Source organism: Aplysia californica, unplaced genomic scaffold, assembly GCF_000002075.1.
Source record: "Aplysia californica isolate F4 #8 unplaced genomic scaffold, AplCal3.0 scaffold00119, whole genome shotgun sequence".
Classification (NCBI taxonomy): domain Eukaryota; kingdom Metazoa; phylum Mollusca; class Gastropoda; order Aplysiida; family Aplysiidae; genus Aplysia; species Aplysia californica.
In genome coordinates, this window is record NW_004797389.1 from 575914 (window position 1) to 583162 (window position 7249).

Consider the following 7249-nt stretch of genomic DNA (forward strand, 5'->3'; position numbering starts at 1 on the left):
TTCTGTTTTTTGTTGTTTGAATGTCTTTTTTTGTGTGTTTTGTTGTTTGAATGTCTTTTTTTTGTCTTTTCTTATTTATACGGAGTAGTAAAGTAAGGAAGCGTGCATAGGTTTAACAACCCAATCAACTCCAGTAAGTTAGTTAAGAGGCGGGACCTCTGAACTTACTATCCATCTCTGATAAGGCCGAGCCAAGTGGGTTGAGAGCCTTGAAAACTCCACGTATAACGACCCAAGTTTAAAAAAACCCACCCCGTTGTGAGATTTGAACCAGGGTGGTCCACTCCGTAGTCCAGCATGATACCATCTGAGTTATTATAGAACACTCTTGTGTCGATCGAGGAAAGGTATCAAAACCACGTGTTTGCCAACATGCATCTATCGTCCTTACCTCCCCTCCTTCTTTTTTATGTTTGTTACTCTCTTGTAACACCTCTAATCTTCTGGCACTCATATGACCTTATGCTGTTGCGAGCACCGTAAAACCTCTACTAAAAGAAAAACAGTACTATAGTGATGTCTGACTGCATGGTATGAAATTGTTGTCATGTTTCCCAAAAGAAGAGGAATGAGATTCTTGTGTAAAGGAACAAGCAGGGTCAAGGGTCATTAGAAAGACAATAAATTGTTTTTCAAAAGACAAACGAAAGAAATCTTTACGTCTGTTTGTGATACATATCTTTACTATTACTACCCACTTTCAGCAATTGTAGTATCTTCTATTTTTTTCTCATTGTTCTTTATTTGCATTTTTTGCTTTATAAATGCTGAAGTTTCTATTTATTTGCAGTTTCGTTTTGTCGAATTTTTTTCCCCCTCATGTTTTCTGTACTTTCTTCAGTTTTGTCATGCTGTTGATATTGTTCCCAAGCCTCTAAAACAAAGCTCTCATTTCCTATGAAAAGTATATTATGTTCAGTTTGATTGGTATTGTGGCGTCGATGACCTAGTGGTTAGGCTCTCGGACTCGCAACAGTAAGGTCGTGGGTTCGAATCCCGTCAGGAGCCCGACGTTGTGTCCTTGGGAAAGGCACTTTACACGAATTTTCCTCACTTCACCCAGGTGGGAATGGGTACCCGGCTATAGACAGCGAAAGATCTTTTCAGTTTGTTAGTGTTTGAGCGCTTAATCGGCTACTCGCACTGTATGCTTCCCGGAAAGCTGAGAATGTTTCGGAGTGTTCTATGATCTGCTGGGGTAATAATATAGTGTAAAGCGCATAGAGCCTGCTGTTGAGCGGGGATATGCGCTATACAAATGCTATCTATTATTATTTTTATTGTATTTGCTTTTCAAAACAGCTCTACGTACAAGTGAAGAACAAAATCAAACAATCTGCACTTGACCGAAGTTTGTAGTTGATTGATGATGATGTAAGATTGTCGGAGCGAAATATTTTTTTGTGGTACTTGGTCACTTTGTTGAAAATTTATCGACTCTCTTGGTTGAAAATTTAGTCTTGAACAGAGTAACGAGCAAAACTTGTGAACAAATTGCCTTATTTTAGATATTCATTCATATTTTTAAGATTTTATACAGCAGTATTGACCCATATATATTTTTATTTTGCATGCATGGTTTTTATTTTGCATATATTTGAGTTTCATGTCTTCTTGGTCAGCATTCTCCCAGATATTCAGACTTTGGTAGTGGGTGGTTGGCGGGTACTCTGTTGTGGTTTGCTTCTTCTTTCCTATCAAACATCTATCGTCCTTATCTCCCCTTCTTCTTTTTTATGTTTGTTACTCTCTTGTAACACCTCTAATCTTCTGACGCTCATATGACCTTATGCAGTTGCGAGTGCCGTAAAACCTCTACTAAAACTAAAAAAGACTTTGGTAGGAACTGGTTGGCGGTAGACTGGAGTCTTTTCCTGACTGTGAGTTCCTCCTAGTCAAGTCTGTTGAGTCTTCAACTTTCAACTTTACGTAGCTGGGGTTTCAAAATGCCAGGTTGAGATGAGTTGGGAAAGGGAGAAGAAAAATGTCGGCCTAGTTCAAGTATGTGGACCGTTTTGCTGCTGTGTTTTTCTTTAGTTTGCAATTTTTTAAGTTGACTTTTAAATTTTAAAGACTGCAATGTACTCGGTTCGACTGTTTACGCAACCTTATTTATTTATTGTGATCCTAATTTTCTTATTTCTAAAATTGTTTTAATTTTAATTTATTTATTATTTATTTATATTGTTGGTACAGTTTTTGTTATGTATTTAACGCTTTTGTATTTTTTATAAAATAAACCCTGAGATCCCCCCCGGGGCAGTGCCATTGACTGTAGTGTCTTTCGGCCATTCCCAAAGGGGGGGCGTTTCTCGTTCAAGCATAGTAGAATTGTGAATGGGCTGATTCATGGCATGCTTATAACTGTGCCTGATCTGCAACAGGGAACTGCTGCTTTTTCTTTCCTAATCCTTACTATTGTCATTTTCCTCTACTTCTTTTGGATGTTTGTCACTCTCTTGTGACCTGCTATTTCCGGGGTGCCTTGATAGTTGAAGCAGACCTTGTGCTGTTGAAGCTAGAGAGGTGGGCAGAGTAAGTCTGATTCCCTGTAAAGACTTCTCTGTTGACACCCACCCCTTGGTGCTCATAATATGACCTTATGCAGTTGCGAGCGCCGTAAAACCCTCTACTATTATAAAAGAAACCCTGAGAGCAGGTTTGACAGTAAAATGTTTTTGATATTTCTTGATGAGAAGTCAGAACTAAAGAGTGGGTACTGTACTGCACTGGTGGTTCATCATTTGATTTATCTTAATCCGTACTGGTTGATGATCGGGGGCGTTAAACCCATACCATTTTTTATCCATACTGGAACCTCACGTGGCGGGGCTCTGAGTGGCTCCTCATGACCAGAGGAGTTTTGTAACTGTGTGTGTGTGTATGTGTGCAAGTGTGTCCTATTTGTTATGATATTATGCCTGCACCGTTGACTCGTAGAGGTCATAGTGAGATATTCCGTTATTTGTCAGTTTGTTAGTTGTGTCATTTTATTCCCTGTGTTGTTTCTGTCTATCTGTCTTACTTTTATATTCCCAGCATTAAATCACCCTTATTGTGTCGATGTACTTCTTTCTACTCTGACAAACAAAGTTGTGTCGTAGTCTGATAGCTTCCCTTTAGAAACTTTTTGTTCCACATTTTTTAGGAAAAGAATGTTACCTGTTTCAGTCGTGTACTGTGATCGATTGTATTGTTGTAACTCCTGTATCAAATATGCAATGAAGTCCGCTAAAGCCAAACACAGATCTAATTCCAAAAACAGCGGAATACCGAATGAAAATAAAGTTCCAGATTTTTTTTATCTTCGAGTTGAGCAATCTCTCTAAAAACCGAAAAACCCAGCTAAACGGAAGGAAATACAGGGTCCCTCAGATTTAGGTTTCAGCTGATACCATTGTACAGACATATATACATCTTTTCCTTGTCCTCTCCCCATATTGTTTCCATGACATGTCGATGCCTTTGACTTTGATGTCGTTACATGTATTGTCTGGTCGGTTTAGCTTTTTATTTTTGTCTGGCGCTCATATGACCTTTTGCAGTTGCGAGCGCCGTAAAACCTCTACTAAAACTTACTTTTGTTTCTACCACTCCTCTAGTTGTTTTGTCTACAAGTACAGCTTTGTATATTTGTTTTTAGGCCATTCCCTAAGGGGGATATAAACGTGTTCTTATGCGCAGTAGAATTGTAAATATGGGCTGATTTATCAGTGTCATGCTCGTACTGTGCTGGAACAACATAGGGGGAACTGCTGCTTTATCCTTCCTCATCTTTACCATCATCATTTTTTCCTCTACTTCTTTTGTACGTTTGTCACTCTCTCGTGAACTGACTTGATAGTCTAAGCAGACTTTGTGCTGTTGAGGCTAGAGAGGTGAGCAGAGTAAGCCCGATTCCCCGTTTGGACTTCTCTGTTGACTTCCTCCCCTGGGCGCTCTTATGACCTTATGCAGTCGCGAGTGCCGTAAAACCTTACTAAAACTAAAAGGACGCATTGCTAGTACACACACAAACTGTTCACTGTTCAGTGTCAGACTCCATCATACTTCTCTTTTCAAAATGGCAGTGGGTGATTGGCGGGTGCTCTGGTGTGGTTTGTTCCTTCTTCTTTCCTATAAAAAATCTACAGGGAACTGCTGCTTTTTCTTTCCTAATCCTTACTATTGTCATTTTTCCTCTACTGCTTTGATATGTTTGTCACACTCTTGTGACCCGCTATTTCCGGGGTGCCTTGACAGTCGAAGCAGACTTTGTGCTGTTGAAGCTAGAGAGGTGAGCAGAGTAAGTCTGATTCCCTGTAAGGACTTCTCTGTTGTCATCCACCCGTTGGCGCTCATATGACCTTATTCAGTTGCGAGCGCAGAAAAACCTCTACTCAAAACAAGAAGTGTACATGTTGGGTTTTGCTATGTGAATTTATAGCACCCTGCACTAGCATTATTATTATTTTTAAATCAATTTGAGTTGCTGCCAACTTTTCACCAGTATACAACATCTGTGTTCTTGTGCATTCTGTTTTCATATGTAGCCATGGCAAGACAACTTTATTACAAAAATATGAGGAAGGAGGCCGCTGAAGGCATGTGATTGTGATTGTGAGACCGGGATAGACAGTGTCCTGATGTTGAAATATAAGCAGAGCATAATAATACATGTAATATATATTGTCATATTTTGTGAGCGAGAAAAAATAGGTATATATATATATGTTATATATATATGTGTGTGTGTGTGTGTGTGTGTGTGTGTGTGTGTGTGTGTGTATCCTGATATAAAAGTGTGTTCAATTTGTTTCAAGCTGCTGTTTGTTCAAAAACTGTCCTTTTGTGTTTCTCGTGCACCATTATCTTACTTTAATGGCCTTTTGATGTTCTCCTTGTGTACTCAGGTCCTGGGCTGTGTGTGTTTTTGACTGCTGAAAGACGATGAGCATTCAAATTTCTTTTCTTTCTTCATATGTGAGGCAGCGTGGTGGAATCAGGCTCTCGTCAAAATAACCAAAGTGAAGAAACTTGCATTTTTCCGCAGGTTTGTGAATTTTTATCAAATTATGGTTTTTTGGCTCAACACCTTTCATGCCCAATAAAAAACTCATTTCTGTGAGGATTTTTTTGAAAAACGTTGATTAAAGGCACAACAAATGTAAATTTTCAGTTACCGCGGGCTCTTACTCTAAGGAAATAACTAATCTTTGACGGCCATTTTCTCACTAATTTTACCTCTGAAAACAGGTGACTCCCACCTCCTTCATTCGCAAATATCTCGACTTGTATTCAAGATAAATGGATATTTTTTTCTTTCAAATAAAGATAAGTGAACAAGCTTTAAGATGATACCAATAACTCTACATTCCCCAAAATTGACGAGAGCCTGATTCCACCACGCTGCCTCACATTTATGGCTAGTTTTAACATGTTATAATTATTATTTCAACTTGCTTTTATATTTGTCTGTCTGTATGCTTGTTGTCTGCAAAGTTCCCCCCCCCCCCCAAAAAAAAAAAAACTGAAATGAAAAAGACCCCTGAAGTACTGTTGTCAAGTTGCATAAGTTCTTCTGTATTCTGTTATACTCACTTCTTCTCAAAGTCAAAGTGGGGGGGGGGGGGGGGGGGTTGTTGGTGGGTGGTCTGGTGTTAGCTTCCGTCTGCGTCTGCTCAGTTCAGTGTATGGTATGTGCTTCATCTTGCCATCGTTGTTTGGCCCGTTGGGCTAAATAAATGTGTGTATTCTCCAGTAAGTGTAATGTAATGATATTGCTTAGCCCATTGGCGTCGGTGGCTTAGTGGTTAAGCTCTCGGACTCGCAACCGTTAGGTCGTGGGTTCGAATCCCGTCAGGGGCCCGACGTTGTGTCCTTGGGAAAGGCACTTTGCACAAATTTTCCTCTCTTCACCCAGGTGGAAATGGGTACCCGGCTATAGACAGTGAACGATCTTGTCAGTTTGATAGTGTTTGAGCGCGTGAAATCCACAGCTTGCACTGTATGCTTCCGTGGAAGCCGAGTATGTTTCTTAGTGTTCTCGGAGGGTCTGCTGGGGTAATAATAGTTGTAAAGCGCATAGAGCATGCTCTTGAGCATGGATATGCGCCATATAAATGCAATTATTATTATTATTATTATTATTATTATATTCATCATGTGTCTTGCATAGTGTGTTCAGTACAGCTTTCATTCTGACTCTACAAAAATGTGAGTGTGGGCTGTTCTGGTGTGGTTTGCTTCTTCTTTACTATCAATGATCAAACGTTTAGCGTCTTTATCTCCCCTTCTTCTTTTTTGTGTTTGTTACTCTCTTGTAACACCTCTAATCTTCTGGCTCCCATATAACTTGACCGTATGCAGTTGCGAGCGCCGTTAAGCCTCTACTACAACTAAGCTTTCAACTCTACAGAAATGTGAGTCACTGCAAGTGTACCTACTTCCTCACAAAAACTGATAAGGCATAAGGTCAAGGATGTAAGTCTGTCACTGAAAACTGCTGTTCAAATTGTCATGTCTACAAATTTGTTCAAGAAACTGATGGACAGCGCCAGGAGAGAGAGAGAGAGAGAGAGAGAGAGAGAGAGAGAGAGAGAGAGAGAGAGAGAGAGAGAGAAGAAACTGATGGCCAGCGCCAGAAGAGAGAGAGAGAGAGAGAGAGAGAAGAAACTGATGGCCCATAATAATGTTACATCAATGATCAAACATAGACTCTCCAGCTTTTGCACAATGTCTTGTATCAATTTGTCTAACGGATCAACATTTTTGTAAACACTTGTTATAGTGCGGCATAGATAACTCAAAACAGGTCGGGGATTGACAAATGTGTTTGAAACATCCTTTCTATTCATCCATTATTCGGGTTAACCAATAACGACAAGTTAAAGAGATACATGTATCAGTATCAGTCCTGGAATGACAAATTGTACGAGCTATCCGTGATTTCAAGTTTTCCATCTTTGTGTTACAAATGTATCTGTACTCAACTGTAAGTTGTTTTAAATAATTGTTTCCTCTCTTTTATTTCTTGAAACTTTTTTTCCCCCCACTTTCCTGTTTCCTTATTGCCTTTGTAGATCCCGTGTCATCTGAATCTATCATCTATGCAACCAGTAACCTTTTTTATTTCCTCCTCAAAATGAACAAAATATATTTACAGTGGTCTTCACGTAAGAACTGGGTTTTAGTTACCGTACCTTAACGTGTAACGGAATTCTCTCAGTCTATAATTAGTATAATAATGATACATGTAATAACAGTCAGT